At 37.3% G+C, this 21,036-nt stretch overlaps 1 protein-coding gene across 6 annotated transcripts in view; it reads left to right on the top strand.

Annotated features, from left to right (window-relative positions):
- The window catches only part of SLAIN1 (SLAIN motif family, member 1), a 64,493-nt gene that overhangs the window by 20,946 nt on the left and 22,511 nt on the right, over window positions 1–21,036 (top strand). For 4 of the 6 annotated variants that reach the window (XM_011953845.1, XM_011953843.1, XM_011953844.1 and 1 more), the window contains exon 1: window positions 19,969–20,252. The exons of the other annotated variants lie outside the window; for them this stretch is intronic. The gene's annotated coding sequence lies outside the window, so the exon portion shown is untranslated. Of the gene's footprint in view, window positions 1–19,968; window positions 20,253–21,036 lie in introns of those variants that run through there. 6 annotated transcript variants of the gene reach the window in all.

The following is a 21,036-nucleotide window of genomic DNA, read 5'->3' as shown; positions in this document are numbered from 1 at the left end:
TACGGTTTGGCTCTGTGTTCCCAGCCAAATCTCATCTCCATTTGTAATCCTTATATGTAGAGGGAAGCACCTGGTGGAAGGTGACTGGATCATGGGGGCACTTTCCCCCATGCTGTTCTCAAGATAGGGAGTTCTCGTGAGAGCTGATGGTATTAAGTGTGGCACTTCCTCACTCTTTCACTTTCTCCCTCTCCTGCCACCATGTAAGGACGTGCCTTGCTTCCCCTTTACCTTCCACCATAATTGCAACTTTCCTGAGGCCTCCCCAGCCATCTGGAACTGGGAATCAATTAAGCCTCCTTTCTTTATAAATTACCCAGTCTCAGGTAGTATCTTTATAGCAGTGTGAGAACAGACTAATACACAAACCATTAAATCCCTTTGTACTTAACTCTTTGAAGGGTTATATAGACCATTCCTAAGTCTCCTTACTTAATCCTTGACTCAGTGACTTATATCTATATTTTAATATAAGAATTTGGCTCAATAATTTGAAGTAAAATTCAAATTGAATTCAGAATTACAGCCCTTTGTGTCAGGGGTCAACAAACTCTTTTTGAAAGAAGACAGTTAATATTTTAGATTTTGTGGGCTACATAATCTCTGTCATGACTGTTCAACTTAGCCATGCCCAGAAAACAATTATCAATGCAGACATTAATGAATGAAGATGTGTTCCAATATAACTTTATTTACCAGCACTGACATTTGAATTTTGTGTGGTTTTTCACATGTCACAAAATGTATATATTTTTCCCAAATATTAAAAAAAATAAAAACCTTTCTTAGCTGGTGAATTATTACAAAAGCAGGAGTGGGCTGGATTTGGGGTACCTTCGGCCTTACCCACCCCGGCCCTATGTCATTTGCACACTAGATAGATTTACATATAAGGTTAGATTTTTTTTTTCTAAAAATAGATGAGAAACTTAAGTATAAATAATCCTAATTGGTGGTTGCTGTTGAGATATTAGACTAAGTGCTTCATTATCCGATTTTCCTTTCATTGATGTGGAGCTCAGGCAGAATCATGAGGTCATGAGGATGTGAACTAGCATACTGCAGTTTTGTTCATGATGTAATTTATTTAAACATCTTGTAAAAGTTTAGAGAACGAGTTTTTCAAAACCAAAATTAGTCTTTTACTTAATTTGTATATAAACTCAGAAATTCTTTTGCTGTGAGACTAAATGTTTTTATTCCAGAGATCCATAATCCATAATCCTGTTGAGATGAGAAGTAACCAATTAGGTTGTTTACTGGAGAAAATTCTCTTTTTTAAAAAATTCAACTTATATTTTATAAAATATGTCTGTAGTTTAAAAAGTAGTCTTACAACTGGTATAAGACAAATATCAAATTGCTGCCCTAATCTCTCATGCCCCTTTTATTTCCCAGATGTACTTAAGAAAAGCTCTTTGTTTTGATTTTACTGTTTACTTCTCTTTTTAAATTCCGTGTTTATATGGCTATTGCTTTGAATTTTTCATTTTAAACATTATCCATTGGCTTTTGACTTTAGATGGTGAAGATTTAATTCCTTTACACCTCACTCCTATATTATTTCTCTGCATGTCCTTTCTGTGTAACCTTTTACCAACTTTGGGGGACATCAGTATTTATTATGATAGAAAGTTATATTCAAGCTATGCAATATTTTATCATTCCTTTTTCCATCTAACTTTTTTGTTTTTGAGACAGATACTTGCTCTGTGCCCAGGCTGGAGTGCAGTGGCGCAATTTCAGCACACTGCAACATTTGCCTCCTGGGTTCAAGGGGTTCTCTGGCCTCAACCTCCTGAGTAGCTGGGATTACAGGTACACGCAACCATGCCTGGCTAATTTTTGTATTTTTGATAGAGATGTGGTTTCCCCATGTTGGCCAGGCTGGTCTTGAATGCCTGATCTCAGGTAATCTACCCACCTCGGCCTCCCAAAGTGCTGAGATTACAGGCGTGAGCCACTGTGCCCAGCCCATCTAGCAATTTTTTAAAAAGAATTAATTGGAAAAAGACGCTTAGTTTTGTTGTTGTTGTTGTTGCTGTTATAATTTATAAGACAAGGTCCTTGTCATTAATTTATCCCCAAACTCTCCTCATGAACCATCCGCAGTATGAGACACATAAATCCAAGAATTTTGTTTTGTTACTGTTCCTTCAGGCTGTGCCCTGCTCTCTTACTCTAATTGGAACTAGTCATCTTTAGCCTCTGAAGAGCCATCATGGTGGGACTTTACTTTCCTTATCCTGGGAATTCCTCTGGCCCCTCTTCAGTGCTATATTACCTGCTTCTGAGACACAAATACTTTCCTTTCTATTCCATTAAAAGAAAGGAATATTTCTTTATTTGCTTTTTTGGGAGAGTAGAGGGAAAAAGGATATGTGGGAGATAAATTTTGAGAACCTCCTGTGTTTGAAAACGTTTTTATTCCTACATTCACCCTTATGCAGGATTGTTCTTTGGGCTAGGTATAGAATTCTAGGTTAAAAATCATTTCCCACAGAGTTTAGAAGGCATTATTCCATTATATTTTAGCTTCGGGGTTGCTTTTGAAGTCCAGTACCATTCTCATTTCTGATTCTTATTTGTGACCTTTCTACCTAAAATAACATGAATATTTTAGAGTATTGTCTTTTATTCTTGGTATTCTGAAATTTTGTTTATTTTGTGTGTGCTAGAAACTTTAGTTCTGCAAAATTTCTTGCATTATTTCTTTGTATTCATACCCCTCTGCCCTTGTTTTCTCTATTCTTTCCAGATACTCCTGTGGATCAGAGTTGCCTGGATTGCTGTTCAAATTTTATATTTTTCTCTCTCGCTTTCTATTCTTGATTTTGTTGTTGTTGTTGTTGCTCTACTTTCTTGGAGATTTAAAAAACACACATCTTCTAAACTCTTCTGCTGCATGTTGAGTGACTTCTATGTACCAGGTACCATTGTAGGTGATGGAGATGCATCAGTGAACAGCACAGATATTAAGTCTCTGCCCTCGTTAAGCTTACCTTCTAGTATTCAGATTTTCACTTAGTCCTCCAGATCTGTAAGGTACTTTTATTTGTGTTTGTATCCTTAAATCTAGTGGCTTTCTGTTTCAGTTTATTCAGGTAATGAAGCCTGTCTTTGATAAAAGTAGGAGAGGAGCGGTTGCCTGAGCAGGCAGGGTGGGGAGCTGGAGGGTTTCAGTGCTTTCCTGTAGATTTTCAGTTATCAGGTTTTTTTCAGAACCTTGCCAGGTCCTTACTAGTTTCTTTTTGCTCTAAGGCCATAGAGCGGAGGATGTCCAAACCCAAGTCTGTTTCCGCTGTTCATTTCTAAGATGTTGTGACCATCCCCGGTGTGATCATTGTCTCCTGTCCCGTTCAGTCTTCCTATGGGCTTACACGAGTTTGAGTTTGACTCTCACTGTAGTGTGGTTTTATAAGAGAATAGGGAGGAATTCATAGTTAATCCCCCATATTAAAGAAGACTTATTGGCTTCCAACTAAGGGGGTCCTTTGTCAATGATGGTTAATTGACAGATACCAAAAATTATGGTTTTGACCCACACTTTATTCATAACGTAGTATAAAGATTTAATTGGAATAATACGAGCTTTCCGTATTTTTGTAGTTTCAATAATTCTCTAATAAAGCATTTTTCTTTTTGTTTAGACTTAATTTCTCCCTTGGGCAGTCAGTACTTTTGAGTAACAGATATTACGAGTGTTTTCTTTGAGACTAGGTTGTTTCTTTTCATTTGAATATAAATTGCCCAAGGGAATGGACTTTGTGTTGTTGAGCACCAGTTCTCTAACTCCTAGAAGGGTACCTGACACAAAATAGTTGCTGTTGCTAAAATAAATGAATGTTTTAATTTTTTTTTTTAACCCAATGTCACTATTACTTCTGTTTCAGTTTTGGTTTTGAATAATTAAAATGGGTTGGGGTCCTTGCAACATTTCCTTATTAGCCACCTCTTACATTCAGGGCATAGACTAGCATCAGTTAAAGTATCAGCTTGCAGTATTGCTTTCCTGTTCACAAGCATGTTTACTTTAAAACAATCAGTTTCTATTTATCTTACACATTTTGTTCCAAGGTGATTAATTGAAGTCCTTAGGAGTTATACATCTCCCTCTATATACACAGAAATTAAAGACACTTCACTAAGAAATTCACAGCCATGAGTAGGAGTGATGAGAGGTAAACAAAGGATAAAGCTACCCTCTCCTTTTTACCCTCTTCTTCTCTGCCTTGTGCTTTTGTCTCATACTCTTAACTCTTTCATTGACAGATAGGTAGAAGTTCCTTAATATGAGCCTGGAGCTTCAGATGAGATGCTGCTTATGTAATATTTGAGCAAATATTTTTGAAACTTGGTTCCTCTTTTTTGACCTTCATGTTTTGAAAAGAAAATTCTTCAGAAAGTAAGATTAATTCCCTTCTAGGAAATGTGGAGAGGGGCATAGTTGTGAGGAGCCAGAATATTTCTGGTGGATTGAGCTGGTCTTAAACCCTCTTCTACCTTATTTCTTCTTTACCCTAGGCCATTAGCCCAGGCTGTTTTCTTGGCTGCAAGTTAGCCACGGTGGCAAGTTAGCCATCCCTCCTTGTTTATGGAGTAAGCATCCCCAGGAAGCCATCTGAGTAAGGGTTTGTCAAGGTTGGTTTCTGTAGGTCCATCTGCATTTCTCCCAAGATTGTCTCTAACTGCACAATTGCTAATGAGCTCATCTGGATTGTAACTTCTTGCAGGTCCCAGGCCTATTTCTCTTCTTGCTGCCTACCTTTGTGATTTCATAGAGTCCTCAAAAAGCTTTCATGATGTATCTGACAATTTTTGACCCTGGATCTAGATAACAAAACTTGCTAAGTTATGAGAGAATGTATGGGACTTAGTTAAACCTTGTCTTGAGATTGTGAGAACAAGCTTATTAGAATTCTGCCCTTCGGCAGAAAGTTTTTTTCTGAAGAAAATGAAGGAAAGGGATTTTTATAAGATTTAATTTTGTAGGGAGACAGCACCTACATTATCACTGTTTTTAAAATACTGCTAAAAAATACGTTGTCTTCACATCCACAGTTTTGCAAATGGTTAAATATTTTTTAAAAGATACAATAAGATAGTTATTTTTAGTGTGTATAGTATATTCCTACATATGACTAATGTGTATCTAATGCCCCTAATTCTTATAGGGAATATTAATTGACTTGGATCTAAGAAACTTTTTTTTTTTTGAAACAGGGTTTTATTCTGTTGCCTAGGCTGGAGTGCAGTGGCGCAATCACGGCTCGCTGCAGCCTTGACCTCCCTGGGCTCAGGTGACCCTCCCACCTTAACTTCCCAAGTACCTGGGACTGCAGATGTGTACCACCATACCTGGCAAATGTTTTGTAGGGGTGGGATTTTGCCATGTTGCCCAGGCTGATATTGAATTCCTAGGCTCAAACAATCTGCCCACTTTGGCCTCTCTGTGCTGGGATTATAGGCATGAGCCACAGTGCTTGGCCCTAAGAAACTTTTTATTATAAATTGCAAAACTTATTATCCTCTTTTCCAAGCTGATCTTTTAATACTCAAATTTTACAATTTATAAAGTCTTATGTATCGTGTAGTCAGCACAGTCAAGTTACTTAAGTTTTCTCAGCCTCTTTTACATTTGTATTTATTTTGTAGTGTTGTTATAAGGAAATAGATATTTGTAAATTAGATTAGATAATGGCTCAAATATTAGGTCTCTCCCCCTTATATTTGAATAGTGTAAATGGCTTTTTTGGATAATCTACAGAAAGTAATGTTAAAAGTGAAATAACATTGCTAGAAGTTAAATACTTCTGGCATCTCTAAATCTGCAGTCTGCTAGTATAAAGTTAACTAATAAAGTCTAAAATGGAATAATCTCTCTTTTTTTCCCCCCAAAATACTGGCCACTTATTTGAGTATGCAGTCTTCAACAAAGCTCAGTATCTTGGCTGGTTTTCCTCTTTTGAAGATGGTCCTAACGATGTTTGCTTTCCATTTCGAGGCACCTTGTTTTGTGAACTTTTTATTTAGTTGTTAATGTATGTGCCTTTTTCGAAATGGATTAAGCATCTGAAGATGGAAGTCTGTACCTAAAATTGATTTTTGAATCACCAGTGCTTAATATATTTTTCAGCGTGTTTTAAGTACTGATTTTTTTTTGTAATTGACTAATTTGAGTATGTTTAAATTTTTTAAGTTGGCCAAAACAAAACAAAACAAAACAAAAATTCTCATTGAACATTTGGTGTTGTAAATGGCATCCTACTAGCCAAGCCAAAAAAAACCTAAACAAACCAAAACAGAGTGGTGTTCATTAAAGTGTTAGTTCTGAGCGTGGGGGTTTCAGTCTGTTTTGTTCATTGCCGTGACCCTTTCTGTGCCTGGAATAACTCCCGTTGCATGGTAGGTGTTGCATGCTAATTGTTGAAGGAGTGAATATGGTGGAAGTTTTCACCTTAATAGTTATGCCTCATCCTTGCTCCACTGTAATTGAGAGGGTGACCCTTATTTCTAGGGCCTTGCCTAGTAAGTGGGGACATTTAGCAGATTTCACAGGGCTATTTTAGAAAGATTTCTGGAAATATTGAATGAGAAATTACTTCAGAAATGTGGAGTACTACATAGATATACAGAAACATTCCTAATGTACAGATTTTCATTTAGAAATTGAACCTAAAATACAGGGAATCCTCTTTGCCTGGCTACTTATACTTCATAGAAAACTAAGTATTTTTTTTGGCAGATAGTGGATATCTGTTTTCTATACCTACAAATAAAGGTATTTGTTAGGGATCTTACACTGAGAAGTTTTGTAAGTGTAGTTTATTCAACAATCATAGAAAATCCAAGACAATCTCTTTAGTTGGTTGTTTTTATTTTATTTTTTATTAGACCTGTATGTATTCCATTTTGAACTTGCCCATCTTTCTACCCCCCTCCACCCATTTAGAATAAAAATAACAAAACTGCATAGAACTTTCATGGGTAGGATTAGCTCACTTGATATCCTAAATTAAAATAAGGCTAATCTAGGGTCTTTGGTAAGTTCATTCATGAGGCTGGGATTTTAAATAACCAAATAATGATCAAAAGCTTATCTAAGTAATTTGAAACGCCCAATATGTGGCTTAGTTAATTTGGGGCCAGTTAATAAAAGCTTATCTTGGCTTAACGTACTTGAATGTCTGTAACTATTGAATCAGGACAGGTCACATTTGAGCAGAGTAGGTGTACTTTTCACAGATAGTGGAGGCCTACATAATTACTATCCTTGGCTCATGTTTCGCTATGACCATCTGTCATTTCCTCTGGGATTATATACTAAGGAAATGTGAATAGAAATTACCCCATTCATTTTTTCTTTTATCTTCATATGGTACAAGTTCCCAATCTTATTTTAGTTGTTATAAAGGAGTGTTAATGTCCAAATTTAGCCGATGAAGAAGAAAGTTGTAGACTAATCCACAGTTCTGCAGGTGACCCTTTCTTTTGTTAAAATCCACACAGATTGAAGTGAGACATTAAGCTTATCAAATGTCTGTCTTCTGGAATCTGTCCAGTCTCTCCTTGCTTGGCCCAAGATGTTATCTCCACCAGCTCATATTTCTAGTCTCGAGATGCTCTGTCAAACTTGGAACACAAAATTAAAACTTAGTCTGTGGGGTTCATTTTGGGTAAGCTTTGTAAAGAATTTCTTTTCTCACTGGAAAAACAATCTGGAATCATGTTGGATTTTTGTGCAGAGACAGGGTCTCCTGATACATGCTATCATTCCTGTGTGCTGAACATGGAAAATGCATTGTCATAGCTTTGGGATTTCATTACATCTTTATGCTGCTTTGCTCTTATGTTCAGAATAGCCCCAATGCATTTACTTCGGTATTGGCAGTGATTTAGTACAGTAACAGGTAATCAGGGATTGTGCTTCTATGAAATTTGCAGGGTCAGTCTATTATACCCTATAGCCTGATATGTGTTTGCCAGATTTCCTTAAAGAATCCCTTTTTCTTTTGCTAATTTGTACTTGTGTTTCCATGTGGTTTTTTTCTTTGGATTCACTTTGTATTTCTACCATGATTTGAAAAGTGTTTATCAAAATAAACAATAGTAGTTGTTCTGGTGAATTTATTATTGACATGCTATTTTGTTACCTATCTTCACCAAGGAAAAAATAAAACAATGGAGATTCTCCCAAGGTAGTTGTCTGCTGCATTCATACTACTGTGATGGTTGATTAAATTTGACTCTATGGTAGTGAAATTCGTTTTTTTTTTTTTTTTTTTTTTTGTGTAGGTGTTGGTACCTGTTTCTTGGGACCTCTACAGATAGTCAGGTTTAAAGCAAGACTTTCTAGACTCTTTTTTTCTGAAATACTGGGGCTTGATCAGATGATTACAATACATGAAATGTGTTGAGTACTTACTAGGTACAGTCGTAGTGCTAAATACAAGGTGCAGTTTCAAGCAAGATGAGCTTAGTGCCTGGCCTTGGGAACATGCATTCTGGTGCGAAAAACAGATGACACAGATAGCAGCTCTTTGTTCTTCCTGTCCCATAAAAGAAGCATAATGATGAAGCAAATGGCAGCCTAACCCAGGAGTATGGTCAGAAAATGATTTCCCAAAGACGTGAGGCATCAGCTGGGACCTGAGAGTCAGTGGGAGTTAAGCCAGTAACTCTTGTGTGTGTGTGTGTGTGTGTGTGTGTGTGTGTGTGTGTGTGTGTGTCTGGCTGTCTGTCTGTCTCCGTGTGTCCCTCTGTTCGTCCATCCAATGGGAGGAGGGGGTGAGGAAGTGTGTCCCAGACCTTTTCTGTCACTGGGATAAGCCATAACTCAGAGAAGAGTCTTTTACTCTCGGAGACACTGGGGAGGAAGGATAGCAATAGTATGTGGAAAGGCGCTGCAGTGGGACATGACCTGAGGAAATGGCAGGCTGTTGTGGTGAGGGTGTAATGGAGGCAGATGACTCTAAATGAAACTAGAAACTAGACATGTGTGCAGCGTCTTCAGGGCAGTTAAGGATTCTGTATTTTATCTTAAAATGGTTGAAAACCATTTGAATAATTTTTATTAAAGGAGTGACATAACCAAACAGGTAAGCTACGGGATATTACCTGAATTGTCTCAGAAGGGAGAGCCTTTTTTTGAAATCTGGTGAATTGTGGAGAGTGAAATAGTGGTTTTAGAAATTATTTGGAACATGGGTAGGTTTAGGCTTTAGCATTTTTTTTAAAGGGAGAGTCTTAGATAAACTTGGGAATGTTTTCTTCTTTTTCATTAATATCCCGAATTTCTTGTGTGACTACATGTGAGAAATGGTAGTTGAAAATGTGGCCAAGTTCTTGTGACACTTAATTTACTTTGGAAACATAAGGGTTTGATTTGTTGATATTCTTGGTTATTTATAATATTTGGGAGCTTTAAATTTCTATATAGTAATAACTTTCATATATTTGAGTTTTGGAGCTCTTTTCAATTTGTGAGTTTAATTTTTTTCTGCTGTCATAGTTGTAAGGTTGTATTTCAAGGAACAGTGTGTTTAAATGTACTAGTCTTTTGAAATGTGGATTTGCTGTCATTGGGTGTGTCCTGTACTTGTATAAATGTGCGTGCATATGCATGCTCAGTCTTGTCCTCCATTTTTATATTTTCAGATAAATGAAGTTAGATCAGTAAAAGGATGGCTGCTGGGAAAACAAACAATTAAATCATAATTTTTTTGGCCATTTTTAATTTCTTAGAAGTGCTAAAGGAAGAATGCACAGGGCTAAGAACCAAGCTGCTTCTGAAAGTTGGCCAAAGGAATCTACCAAAATGAGATGGAAAATATGAGAGAAGTGAAGGGACAGAAGAAGACGGACCCAGAACCTCTCATATCTTAACAGGAGTTCTAGAAGCAGGAACATACTGAACAAAGGAAATAATTAGTAATTAATAGAAGAAAATTTCTTTGACAGATCCTCAGGATGAACTAAGATAGATGAAAAAAAGCCATGCACCTAGATCTCCTGGCTATTGAATTTCAGATTTTCCAGAATTAAAGATAAACTATTCCTTCGTTTGAACATTGTTAGGAGTTTATCTATAGTATAACAAACTTCAGATATTTTATAATATTGGATGCTAGATAAAAATTAATATTATCTTTAAAGTTTTAAGGAAGAAAGTTATTTTCAAACTATAATCCTGTACCGAAGCAAGTAAGTGTAGGAGCAAAAGAAACTTTTGGTTATGCAAAGTTTGGATTTTACCTTAAAATGGTTGAAAGTGTTACCCTTTGTGCACACTATTTTAATAGTGGGAAAAGTACAAGTATAAAAGATCGCATGAGATCTAGAAAACAGTGACCTCGGAGATGACCTAGGAGAAGCTGAGAAAGATGAAGATGAAATAAGACAGTGATTGACTCTCAGGCTTGTAATGTTCTTCACCTGTTGGTTGTGTTCTGGAGCAAAATAATTACTTTCTTTACCTTGGTCCTGTCAGATCTAGTGATCACCTTATAGCTGTCCCAATCACAGCTATAAAACAATGAAAATCCAATAAACCTTGACAATGTAAAAATAGAACTATCAGATCTGGAGATGGATACAGAGAAGGTGCATATATACTAAATAACATTTCATGGTAGGAAATCAGACACCAACAAGGTGATGATTGGTTTGTCTATTGTCTATTTAAAGTTATATACTAATTATGTAATTGTATTCAAAGTATGAAAAACAAAGTGGAAAGTGGGCCTGGGTGGGGAAGGAAAAGAGACTCCTGTTTTAGGCCTTTAATGTATATTTTAGTGTTGTTTTATGTGCAGGTATTTTAATAAAATCAGGAATGGGTTAGTTTTAGGGCCAAAGAGTTTTCCCTTGGTCAGAACTCTGATTTCATTTATTTACTTTCTGTCGTCTCTTAAGATTAGTGGGTCAGAGGCCTTTGCTGTTACTGGGATAAGCCATAACTCAGTGAAGAGTCTTTTAGTCTCAGAGACACTGGGGAGGAAGGATTATTCAAATTCTCTTCTCATCACTCTTCCATTCAGTAACCAACAGTGCTTTCTAAAAGCCTGCTTTTAGATTTGAATGGGTAAAGTGTGGTGGCTTGGATTTGCCACCACACTTTACCCAGTCATAGGCGTGAAGACTCTTAGTAAAAATCTAGTCTGTCCTTTCAGAGGGAGGGCCCTCTGTTTTCAGACATGAGATTATTTAGCCTATTTCTTCATATAATTAGATTCTGTAACATATTGCTTACCTTACCTCATGATTGCAGTGTAGAACCTGGAAGTTATTCTAGCTGGTTGTCAGCTTGCATTGTGGCTGTAGTCTAAATTAGAAGCAGCTGTCTGTAATCTGCTTGACATCATCTCATCATTGACAAATTATTAGATCGCTCTTCTTCCTTGTTCTTTTCAGATTAAATTATTACTTTTCCACAAGCCCTCTTCTCACAGTCTGTGTCCATTTTTATTGTCCTTAAGTTTGACTTAAACTATAGCAGACACACAGACCTAAAGAGAAAATGGCTTCTATAAAAGGGAATTTTTAAACATGTCTTTGAAGTATAATTACTACTACATTTTTTTTAAATCTCCCCTATTAATTGCAGATGGGAAGTTGGAGGATGACTTGTGAAGTTGCAGCGGTCACTCTGGTCCTGGATAATACTGGATTTGGTCTGGTGTGCTTAAAGCTGTTGTCCTATCTTCAGTTTTGACCAGTGATTAAGTGGAAACAAGTTGATAGTTGAGATAACTTCCCGAACTTTCTGACCTTTATTTTGCAGCTCTACTTTGAGACTGTTGTCCCGTTTAGAGAAGTCCCGCAGAAGGATCCAATAATAGTCGTGAGGGAAGAGCATTAAATGTGCGATTGTGCAGTGGGTTAAGATCTGAGAAGTAGATAAGGTCTAATCCGTTAATTATGATTAGATGCCTTATCCATTGAGATTATGTTTCCTGTTAAAACCTAAGAAACGTTTGACCTATTAAACTTAGTGTCAAGAATGATTATAAAACTCTGATTTCTGTGGAATAAATGTTATTCAATAGTACTCCTTTTGCAACATGGTGGAATTTGTAATGCTCATTCAACAAATATTTATGAAGCATTTAGTCCCAATCGTCAGGGGTGTACAACTGCTTTGCTACTTTCAAACTAAATATATTTTAAAGCTTAATCCTAATATCAAAAGTGATTTTCTTCATTAACTCTAGATACTAGTTACATATGAAGTAATGAACTCTTGCATTGGATATTTCTTAAAGATGGCATATAAATCATGTTTTAAAAATGCTACATTTTGAGTACAATTGGAAATTTAAAGATTGAGTATCTGTAGTGTCCTGGGATCATAGGTACTCATACATATATATGATGGTTAATGATTTTTAAATCATTACGTTCATTGTCATAGTTTGAATGAATGGGAACTACAGGAAAAGATACAAAGTAACTTTCTGATAAGTTTTTCTTAGCTAAATTTGAAGACTGTGAGACTTGGGTATAATGACTGACTTACTTTGATTGAATAGTCCCTAAGACTACCAATTAGGTGCATTTAGTAGTTCTTCAACCCTTCCTATGTAAATGCACTGACAAATACATTATAGTTGAATTCTCTGTATTTCATGCATGTCTGGGAAAGAGTACTGTGAACATCTGCTTCAAAGTAGTAGGACTTCCTAGACCCCATATGCTTGTTTATCAGGTCGTCAAGCACTGTGGAGAAACTAATGCTACTCAAGTTTACCCAATAAAAAATACTGGATGAGATAAGCTGCAAGCCATATGTTACTGCTCCAGAAGGGTTGCTCAGGTTGGAGCCAAGTCAGCAGCACTTACCTACTGTGAACTTACAGCCTTTCCAGAAAGCTTGTATTGCAGTCTGTGCAGACAGAGTTTATAAGACTGAACCAGTCAGTTGCTGTCTTCACCTTGGTTTTTGAATTCTTTTGTTGAAGTTTAGTGCAAACATTTGAGTGCATCTGTGTGCCAAGAATTTCTATAGGCTCAAGGTATGTAAAGATATAATATCACCTACGAAGTTTATACATGGGAGGATGGTTTATGGAAATGGAGATTTTCCTGCCCTGGTGGTTTCTGGGTTTGGGTCAGAATGCTGTGTTCTAGGTAAAACTTCCTGCCAGCTTAAGGGAGAATAAAAATTACTTAGAGGAGCTGATGTTTCCTGTACCTTCACTGATCTGAGGCCATTCAGTAACTGGTATTTATAAAGGACTAGAAGTTAAATTCCTCTGTTTGGCTTGGAACTGAGGCTTGCATACCTATTGTATAAAGAAAGAAAAAAGCAAAAGGCTTGAAAGTCTGTTAACCTTGCCTCACTTACTTTTTCCTTATTTTCCAGAACTCTGGCAATGAACATCATTATTTAAGAGTCAAGATAAATAAGTAAGAACTGTTGACCTATCCTGACCAAGCTTTTGAAGGTCAGACAGTTCAGTTTTGCTTCTGAGGTGGTAACAACTGAGGAAAGACTAAGTCTCCATAGTTATCTAGGTAGATACAGCATAAGAAGCCAGCGCATTGTTTTGAGAGGACTAGATTAAACTTCTTTAGAATTAGGAAAAGTGAAAAGTAGAAAATTCCTACAGACTCTTTTCTCCTACCTAGCTTCTAGAACATTTTCTTTCAGAATGTAGAATGTTGGCCGGGCAGTGGCTCACACTTGTAATCCCAGCACTTCTGGAGGCTGAGGCAGATAGATCCCCTGAGGTCAGAAGTTTGAGACCAACCTGACCAATATGGTGAAACCCCCTCTCTGCTAAAAATACATAAAACAGCCAGGTATGGTGGCACATGTCTTTAGTCCCAGCTACTTAGGAGGCTGAGACAGGAGAACCTGGGAGGCGGAGGTTTCAGTGAGCTGAGATCATGCCATTGCACTCCAGCCTGGGTAACAGATTAAGACTCCATCTCAAAATAAAATAAAAATAACTAACTAATAAATAAATAAGAATGTAGTATGTTTTTGCTACAACTTGCTATAACTTTTCATTAAAAAAGGTATTATCGTTTGTGAATGCTTGCTGTAGGCTTTCATCGTGTACCCATGAAAAGCCTGTTTATTTCTTCCTACAAACATAACTTGTTTTCAAACGAGAACACTGCAACATTTAAGATGTTATGATTTGCTCCAAATTTCAAAACTAGCATGTGGCAGGATAAAGACTGGAACTCAGGCATTTGGATTCTTACTCAAGTGTCCTTTCAGTCTTTTCTTGGTCTTTATTACAGTATGTTATGGAAAACTATAGTGAAGAGGTATCCTGTCAGCCATCCCTGCTGTGTCTCAGCACTGGATGCTATGGTTACAGCCCTGCACGTTTTTCTGAGTGACCATTATGAAACTGGTAATGTACGTTAGCCCAGGGGTTGGCACACTATGGCCATATCTGGTTTTCTGTCTGTTCTTGTGTGGCCTATGAGCTAAAATGTAAAATGTTAAATTACTTTTATGCTTTTTAATGGTTGAAAAGAAATCAAGAGTATTTCATAACCCATGAATATTAAATTCAACTCTCAGTGTATATAAATTAAGTGTAGCTATGCTTCTATAAAACCTTTTCATTTCAGTGTTTTCAATGGCTGCTTTCATACCATAATGTCACCACTGAGCTGGTGTGACAGAAACCCTATGGCCAGCAAAATCTATAACACTATCAGCCATCCCTTTACAGAAAATGTTTGACCACTGTTAGTCTGTGGCCATGCTCTGATTTTGGATACAGCCTTCCAGACCCCATCTAACTCTTCTTCTCAGGACCTTCCCAGTGGTTTCTAAAATTCCCAGTGGAAGATTATCTTCAGTCACTGGGGTGGTTTTTTTCCTCTTAATTATGGTAAATTCGTTGATTTTGACATCCCCGTGAACAATATGGCTCTCACATAGCCACTCTAAACCTGAACCTGTAAGACATAAATACCCTTTACAGAATGATAGAGCAGGCATATGCTAACGTTTTCAATCTCAGCTCTTGTGTTGAGATTAGAATTGTTCCAGAGATATGCTTTTCAGACTGACTCAGGCAGTCACTTTCATGGTTAACCATTTTCCTTGTTTCCAGTGGTGGCCATCCCAGCATTTTACTACATGAGGTTCTTTATTCTAGCCTCTGGAATAAATTTTCTCGGCATATTTATTGCGTGTAACTTACAGATTAAAAAGCCTTAAACTCACCTTCCTCTCCCTCATTCTCTGTATTCTGGCTGTACCTCCCTGTTTCAGAGGAAGTGAGAACCCTCCCTTTCCAAAGCTGTTCCCCTAGCTAATCTCTGTCCCATTCCTCTGATCTCCAGGAACTTTTTTCTGTGTTTTTTTTTTTTCCTTAGACTCTTCTCTATTGTTTCTATTCTCCAGGTTTCCTTGATCCTAAAAGCCATCCTCCCTTGAATCTTATACTCCTCAAGCTACAACCCCCCTCTTAAGAAACAAAACAAAACAAAACATTTATAGCCAAATCTCTCTTCAAAGACTTCTTCCTCACTTTATATCTGCCTGACATGCTAACACTGATTTTTCCATATGTCTTCTGCTGAATCTACTCTCATCAGTGGTTTGGTTGTTCTAGCCAGTAGGCTCTTTTTAGTCCTCATCCTACAGGCCCTCCCTGAGTAGTTGCCACTATTAACTATTAGCTCCCATGTTGAAACTCTTCTGCATTAGTCTTTTTTTTTTTTAGGTTGGAACTCGATACATCTTTGAGCCTCCTGAATTCTTCTCCCCACATGACCTTTTTCAGTTTCCTTTACTCATTCTCCATCTGTCTACTCGAAATTGTTTCTTCCAGTCCCTTCTGTATGTTCTCCTTGGGTGATTTCATTCATGCTTCATCTAACACCTATTTGTTGATATACCCTGAATCTCTTTTTCTCTCCAGCCCTCTTCCCTGAACTCCAACTCCATACTGGACACAAGCACGCAGGCATTTCCAATAACCATCTTGGGTTCAACTCACTTTTTTTTTTCAACCTAAGCATCATTATCTCATGCTCTCCATCTTAGTGATGGCATCAGTGTCTCAAGAACTATAGCATTAGCTTCGGTCTCTTTTTTTCCCACTCGCTGTATTCATTGGGTCACCAAATAGCTGCGCTTTAGCTCAGATGTGGCTCATTGAACCTGTTCTCGCCAAATGTTCTGCTTGTGCTTTTGTTCAGGACCTTGTCATGTCTCACCAGGTCTATTTTACGAGCCTCTTAACTGGTCTCCCAGACGTCAGTCTCCATGCCCATTTAGTTCATCATTTCTATGGCTACTTGGGTCATCATCATAAAACATGATCTGATTATGTCTTTCACCTTCTCACAGTCAAAACGCTAACTGTTCATTAAAGTGTAAACTGTTCATTAAAGTGTATAGATATAAGACAGTGCAAAACCCAAACATGCCAACCTCTCCAGCCCTAACTCTTCTCTTATACCCTATGCTTATTCCAAATGTTTGCCATGTACAGTGCTCTTTCATGTGTTCATGGTTTCATATGCATTACTTCTATTTAGAATGGTATCATATCCTGTGTGATAAGCTCCTCAGCCTTCAAGGGCCACATTAAACATAATGACTCCTGAAGTATTTGGATTCTTCCAGAAAGTTAATCATTGCCTTTACTTTGCTCTGAGTGTACTCCTCCTGGTGCTTTTACTGCACTTACAATATGGCATCATATTCCACCTTACTTGCCTGTCATCTGTAGTAGCCGATCCTTAGAAATTGGAGTGGGAAGGAGAGGAGAAGAGTCACCATATCTTATTCATGTCAGCACCTGGGGCATCTGGTATGCTATAGCCACAATAATTAGTGCCTACTCAAATGAATAGAGAAATGAATTTTAAAAAGCAGGTGGGAGTCTAGGGGCCAGGCAGACTTCTCGGAATGACTGTGGAGCAGGGAAATGCCACATACTGTATGTATCTGTGGAAGATATTTAGGTAACTGGAGACTGACCTTTGAAGTTTTTTAGTATCTGTTGCCAAATGTTGAATAAAGGAATGACTCTAGATGTTGTGAACGTTAAGCATCTGAATCATTCTGGAGCACTACACACACCCACACATGCACACACACATACACACATATATACATATTCATATACATATACATATACGTATTTTTTTCTCAGGTACACGACATTACTTTGAAGATTTAAATAAAAAGTTGGCCAGTTCCACAAGGCAGAACCTGGATTAGGGAATGAGGGAGAATATAAATTTGGCTAGCTGGTAAGAGAGCCATGAGCATGGATATAAAACCATGACTTATTTAGAAAATAGGCTGTGAATTTTAGTAAAACAGACCTGAAGTTTGCTGCTAATGAGTTTTTATTAGGTTTGCTAGGTATTAGGCCTAGGTATTAAGCCCAGGATGCATTAACTATTTTTCCTAATGCTGCCCCTCCCCCTACCATGGATGGAGCTGGAAGCCATTATCCTCAGCAAACTAATACAGAACAGAAAACCAAACACTGCATGCTCTCACTTATAAGTGGGAGCTGAACAGTGAGAAGACATGGACACAGGGGAGAGCTTGTTTTCTAGAGTAACTTCTGCCCAATGAGAAATGTAGCCCTCCTGTTAGAACTCACTAGAAAGAGTGAGGGTCCTGACCTCCACAGCTTCCTCACCTAACTGAAACCAACCCAGAATCGAAATTCTACCATACAGCCCAAATAGAATTGCAGCCATTTTGTAACTCTTTCTTTGATTGCAAGAAGTGGTAGCATTTCCAGATTTCAAAGGCAGCTTTGTTGCCTTCTTGCATGGTTTTCCACCAGTTAGCGTGCTTGGCATAATCCTTCCTTTTAACTGTGTGATGCAGTGCTATAGGAACTAACTCATCTTAGTGTCACCTGTTTAACCACTTTTCAGTGTTTGTCACCCCAGGCCACAGATCCTAGGCCTTAGTAATATAACATCCTTTAGTTGGAAACCAGAAGATTGATATAAAATTCAGCAACTTAGTAGTTACTAGGATGTATTAATGAAGTGCTCCTCCAGGTATATTTTTCACTGAGATTTTAGCTGATTTGAAACATCTAATTAGACTATTATTTGTCTTCAGAGTTAACAATTATAATTAAGTTTAAAAAATTGGGCAAAGTAATTTATATGTCAGGATAGGAGTGGTAGAATGGTTTGAGATAAAGAAATATTAGCCAACTTGCCAAAATTTTGACCACATTTAGCATTTGTTGAGTGCATACTGTGTTCCAAGTCTTGTATTAGGTACTGAAATGACTGTAGTGAGAAGAGTGAAAAGGATTGTTGCCAGAATATATTACGGTGTTGCTTTATTTTTGAACTCTTTAGTTTAATGCAGCACTGGCCTTTTGAGTGTTCTAAGTTATTAAATCAGTTTTTTATTGTATGTGAATTAAGTAATTGCTTTTTTAAATTTGATTTTGATTATGTGTAGAGACGTACCTATTTAACAACAACTTAAATATGATCAAGCAATGGTAGGAATGTCATTGTTTCTGGGAACTTTTTGTTGGTCACAGAATAATTTTCAGTGTGAAAAATTGAAGAAACTTAGGTTGTTTCTTAAACCCGTTTTGTCATCTGCCTTTTTATGATTTTCTTGATTTTATCACTGGAGCATTTATCAAATCTAGTTTTTTTGGTCATACTTTGCTTAATGGTGTACAAAAATAACTACACAGATGTGTTATAATTTATCTTTTCAGTCAGGCAACTTTGAAAATGTACAAAACATAATAGACCATTAGTCACACTCAACTTACTTTTTTGCAAAAAAATGAGGTATCAGTCTACAATGTAGTACTTTTTCACATTCATTCAGTAGAAGATGATTATCAGACAAGGGAGGTGAAGTAGAAAGTTTAACCAATAAGGGTGCATCCTTTAGGCAGCTTCAGAGACACTGCAGAGATGGGCATGAGATAAATGGCAGTCTGTAAGGATGGTAGTGAAATGAGCTGAAGTGCCTTTAAGGTCTTGCATTTGATGGAAAGCCACTGCAGTACTTTAATTGATGAAAGTAACACAGTTAAAGTACAAGACGTTCAGAACAGGTTTGCTCAGGGCAGTGTTGGTGGCTGGAAGGTTGTTGAAGAGCGGGTTGCAGTAATCTGATGAGAGGTGTTGAGTGGTTAAGGAAGTGGCAGCAGAACTACAGAGAGCATACAGAAAGAAGTGTCCTGGGAGGCAGTTTAGCCTAAGGCATTTGGGAAAGAAAACTGTGCCAAGTATCGTACATTGATTCAATGTGTAGTCCTGTTTGGGGCCAATTCGATGCTATTCTAGGGACTGGAATTAAATGAAAACATGCATAGTCCATGCCACCTCCAAGTTTGCGACCCTCCCTTTTTTTTTTTTTTATAAATAGAACTTTGGAGTAGGAGTATAGGGAAATTTAACTGTTGTTCAAAAATGTATCACCCATTTTTTCTCTTTTGGCAAAATTGCCTCACTCCTTTCTTTAGAGCTATTTTGCTCATCACTGAGCCTCTCAAATCATTTAACATCATTTTATATACCAAAAATCTATTGAGATAATTGATTGAAAAAGATAAAATTGCTCTTTTTTACAAGCTCTTTTTGTTTGTTTTATTCTTTATAAAAATGCTTCCTGTTACAATTCTTTAGCTATGTACTGAAGAACAAGTAGGATGTGATAGCTTCCACTCCTGTCCTCCTCCTCCTCCACTGTAACCTTGGGCCTTAGTGGAGCATTATTGTTTTGTTAGCTTGCCTCTACAATAATTTTCCTAAGCTTTCTGAAAAGCTTCAATGCTAAACAACAATGTAGACCATTCTTTCTTGCCATAGACGCTAATTGTGTTCTTCGCTGGGATCTTGCTGTCATAGCCACAATAACTGTGTCAATTGTGCGGGGAGGCTGGGTCACAGTGGTTATTGTGCAGAGTGATGAATGCTGCTTACTTGTGATGTGCTGCCGCCCGCATCTGTGGGTGAGAACACGCAGTTACTGTAATTTTGCCTGGCAAGTGATCAGACTGGTATAAAATAACATCATCTGTTAAGCAAGATAGCAGTCACAAAGAACTATTGATCTTTTAAAATATAGAATTTTTAATGAGAAACTCTTTGAATAATAGAGATTGAACATGTGAGAACAGCTACCTAGTGTGTGTTGCGTTATTAACCCCTAGTTTGTAGTGTATTCTGGAGTCAAGTTGACCTATATAGAAGAGAAGGAACTGGGAGTGCATATCTGTGTTCTGGCTCAGATTGGGAAGAGCTGCTTAACCACTGTAAGTTACAGGTTGGATAAGTGACATATATGGTGTCAATTGGGAACCAGGCTTCACAGTTTCACGAAATGTGTGGATTCTGAAAGTGTTGTCATTGCGAATGTAATTTCCTTGCCTAGTTCTTCCATATACTTAAGGAAAAGATATTTTTAATGTAATTATTAGAATATGTTGGTATGTAATGATTCTGAAGTAAAAGGAAATATATATATATATTTTAAGTAAACTTGATGGTGTTTTGCAAGGATCTGAAAAGTCCCATTATGGAGCTGAGCTGATTATTTTCTTGACTATCCACATCCCACAGTTTTTTTTTTTTTTTTTTTTTTTTTTTCCCTCTCCATCCCACTGCCCATTTTAAAGCACTTTTCAGCTGTCTGATTGCTCATTAGCATTGCTCATTGAAAGTGGTCTGGGGGCATACATTTCAAAGCAGTCCTTTTAATACTTGGTTTTTCAAGTTTTGTCAAATTTCCAGTGAATACAAACGAAGTTATTTCTTGACGTTTAGCCTTGTTTATATTTTTTATATCATTCCTTCTGCTTAGTACATGTCTAAATGATTACTTTTCAGAAAAGTGGATTTTGCCTAGCACATTGATTTGTATCTCATGACAGGAGAGTAAACTATGTTTGGTGTGACTTAAGCTTTTATGATTTGGGATTTGTGTGAGTGTGTGTGTGACCCCAAGAACATGGAGATCCAAGGGGTGGTAATTTTGGAGGGGAGAAGTACATTAATTAGACAAGTGAGGTAATGTAAGAATGAGATCATCTGCCCATG

Source organism: Colobus angolensis, unplaced genomic scaffold (genome assembly GCF_000951035.1).
Source record: "Colobus angolensis palliatus isolate OR3802 unplaced genomic scaffold, Cang.pa_1.0 Scaffold374, whole genome shotgun sequence".
In the NCBI taxonomy this organism is placed as follows: Eukaryota; Metazoa; Chordata; class Mammalia; order Primates; family Cercopithecidae; genus Colobus; species Colobus angolensis.
This window is presented reverse-complemented; position numbering and strand designations above follow the sequence as displayed.